Source organism: Pteropus alecto, unplaced genomic scaffold (assembly GCF_000325575.1).
Source record: "Pteropus alecto unplaced genomic scaffold, ASM32557v1 scaffold33, whole genome shotgun sequence".
In the NCBI taxonomy this organism is placed as follows: Eukaryota; Metazoa; Chordata; class Mammalia; order Chiroptera; family Pteropodidae; genus Pteropus; species Pteropus alecto.
In genome coordinates, this window is record NW_006435762.1 from 3824121 (window position 1) to 3827969 (window position 3849).

At 36.5% G+C, this 3849-nt stretch overlaps 1 protein-coding gene across 3 annotated transcripts in view; it reads right to left on the minus strand.

Annotated features, from left to right (window-relative positions):
* TNIK (TRAF2 and NCK interacting kinase) overlaps positions 1-3849 on the minus strand; it is a 345956-nt gene that overhangs the window by 189228 nt on the left and 152879 nt on the right. The gene's annotated exons all lie outside the window — the stretch shown is intronic.

The window sequence follows — 3849 nt, forward strand, 5'->3', positions numbered from 1 at the left end:
TTTATGCACAAAAAATATGCTTGGATATTAAGTGATAGTTAAAAATTAATAAAACAACAATATATTTTTAACTATGCCTGTATCATGTTCACAAGTTGGAAGTCCATTAAAGATTTTTAAAAGTTGTGTTTTGACTCTTTCTACATCTTATCAAAAAATCAGTTTACATTTATTTACATAACTGTGACAAAAAGTGGTAACATATGAGTCTATTTACCCAATTTAAATATGTCCCATTTTGCACTGTATTAAAGTTATTATATATTTGCACTATATTAAATATATTTGCATATGGGTTGGTCTGACAACCTTAACATATTATCATAATATATTAATATACAATACCATACATACTATATTTTTACTCTATTATTTTCAAAACCTGCCTTACCTACAGCACTAGCTCATCGCTGCCCCCAAGGGCAGTGATTATGACCCATATATTAAGTGATCTACTACATCTCACACAGTGCCATCCTATGGTGTACATTGAATGAGCAAATACATAGGAAATGTAATTTTCCAGGGACTCTTTCAAGTCTGATGAGTCCCTCTTCCCTTTCAAGATCTGGATGTACACCATCGAGGTGGGGCCTTCTAAGACCAGGGCTGTCACAGGAAGCCATGTCCAAGGAGTCACCAGTAACTATTTACGGAGGCCAAATTTGAGTGCTAGACCACAGGACAAGGGTAGTTTGTAGTCAATAGAATTATGCATATTTTGGCTTGATAATTGCTGCCTCGCTTTTAACCATTCTCCTATTTTCCATTGCAGTTTGGTTTAATACGCACAATAGCATACTCTGTGCTCAAAGAGACTCTCCCCAGAGAAAAATGTTCTGGCTAAATGGAAAAACCACCACAACCGGGACACGGGTCACCACTTGGATGCTTTCTCCTAACTGCAAATGTGATTCAGGTTTCTAAAGACAAGACTGAACAAGTTTCCTGAAAAACCCACAAGCACTTAGAAACAGACGATGTACAGTGCTCTCATCGTCTCTTAAACAAATTAGGGATATGGATGTAGAGAAACGACTGTCCCACATTCACACACAAGGTAATGGGTTCCAGTGTAATTTAGCTTACATGTGACATGCCACTACCAGGGAATTTATCTAGGAACCTTGGGTCTGACAATTTCTGAGGCTCGTAGAAAGGCTTAGAAAATTATCTTCGGTAAAAAAACAAAGCTGAAGCCTACAACACTTTAATCACTTTTTTACCCTGAGATCCTCAAAACTTACCATTTGTGTATGTGTTACTCAAAGAAAAAACTTGATATTTAATAAAAATGTGAGTAAAGCCTAAAGAAATTGGCAAAAGAATAGAGACTTGCTGACAACTGACAACAAGAGACAGAAACTATGTTTTGTTTTCTCAGGAGGGAAATCAGAGTGAGAAAATCTGTGAATTAACAGTTCGATTTACTTTAAACTTTCATGAAGAATCCTGGAACATCCCTAAGACATGTCTTCCTAAGTTGCTGAGCACAGACACCCCAAACACCCAATTTCTCTCCGTCATCTTGCAGAAAATAGATACAAACACAGTAGTCCTTCCTTATCTGTGAGAGATATGTTCCAAGACCCCAGTGGATGCCTAAAGCCACAGATAATAATGAACTTTATATATACTATGTTTCTTCCTATATATACATACCTATGATAAAGTTTAATTTATAATTAGACACAATAAAAGATTAACAATAACTAACAATAAAATAGCGCAATTATACTGTAATAAAAGTTATATAAATGTAGTCTCTATTGTATTGTACTCACATTTCTTGTGATATGAAATGAAGTGAATGATGGATGTACACATTATGACACAGCTTGAACACAAGCACTGCAATACTGCCACAGTCTGATGGATAACCGAGATGACTACTAAGTGACTAAAAGGTGGGGAGCATATACAGCACGGATACACTGGACAAAGAGATGATTCATGTACCAGGTGAGACAAAGCGGCATGGTATGAGATTTTTATCACGCTACTCAGAATGGCTTAAAATTTAAAACTTTTGAATTGTTTATTGCTGGAATTTTATATTTACTATTTTTCAGACCTCAATTGACCATGGGTGACCGAAACTACGGGTAAGGGGGGACTATGTATTCATAAGGGACCAGACAGAAATGGAAGAGAGAAAGTGAGTTAATAGCTTCTGTTTTCAACAGTGCCTTGGTCTGTGTTTAAGGTGAAATAAACACCCAAAGGCCCTATATCCCAGAGGGAGACCAGTTAGTGAACATTCTTTAGCATGAAGAGAAAAGCCTCAACAAAAGAAAAGGCACACAAGAAACATAAGCATCCTCATTCCAATTCTCTGTAATTCTCAAGAGTTAATTTGGGATGTCTGGAATTTTCAGGACCAAAAAGCAAGACATAATCATGTGTGGGCTACTCTGACTTATCAAAATACAATTTATTGTCAAAGCTATGAATAAACTCATTCTCTCTCTTGGGTTGCTTGTAGAGACCGAGGTCAAGGAAGGAAATAACTGACAGCTATTAGCTACCTAGCAAATAAGGAGCTACTCCCTCCAGCCCCCTGAGTCTCTACAGGCATCACACAAGACAGGAGGAGAGAATTTTTAGAGTGAAGTAGGAGTGATGCTATAATGTAGAACAGAAATATGGTCCTAGCATCCTGAGTATCAATTAATTCTCACAGATAAAGGTTAAGTTGGCTGGCCAATCCATATCTGGCTATAAAATGGACACTAGAACAAAATATTGTCTAATAACAATTCAAAACAATATTGTGACATCTCATTGACCACACAGTTGATCTTCTCTCCCTCAACCTCACTAAAATGAGAGTTAAAAGATTAATATGGCATAAATCCACAACGATTTTTTTTCAAATGCAAGGGGCCCTGAAAAGGTAAGAGATTCAAACAACTCTCTAAATGTCAGAAAGAAGATGGAAGTGTGGCAATGAAACACAGTAGAATCGTCTACAATTCTCATCAAAGGATGAGAGTGAGTTGTGGGGCAGGAAAAAGAAATTATTTGAAAGCCTCTATGTAGAGCAACGAACCACTTACCTCTATTGTGTGCCCCCTCCATCCTGCCAAATAACATTCTCTTTTTCTCATCTCTCCCCTTTTTCCTCTCCACCAACCCAGACCCTACCTTCCAAAAAAGAAATCTGTATAAATCTTCTATAAAGAAATTGAAAAGCCTCAGAGAAAAAGACTCCTCATAAAGTCCACAGAGAGTCACAAAGCAGTTGGTTAATGACCCTGCTCTTAATTATAAATGGACAAAGAGCACAAGCAAGATAAATAAATGGGAGAAAAATGTTCCTGGAGCAAATATAAATAAAATAGGCAATAGAAAAGAACTTCCAATATCTCAAGAAAGTCAAGAACATATATCCATAAAACAAGAAGAGAATGCTATAGAAAAGGAAGAATAATTAGAAAAAAAATCCTAGTAATTAAAAACCACCTATAAAATTAAAAATTAAGTAGAAGATAAAACACAAAATATTCCCATTTCTCATAAAATCAGGACTTAATTTTGTAAGTTGAAGTTACCGCAAAATGTACCTTCAAATAAAAAGAAGAGGAAAAAACTAGTCCTCTATGAAGGAACAGAAATCAGAAAGAAATAGAAATCAAACTTTTCAGGATGGAGCCTGGTAGGCCGAAGACAAAGAAGACAAATGAAACAGAAAAGTCACGCTTTCCCTCTACCCCATTCTTACCATTCACCTTTCCAAATCCTAGCAATGGAGTGAGAGGGAAACAATTTTCATCCTAGGATTCTGCAGCATTCCATAGAATGAAGACAGGACGATTTTGGAGAACCAGTGGCTCTGAAGCAGGAAAT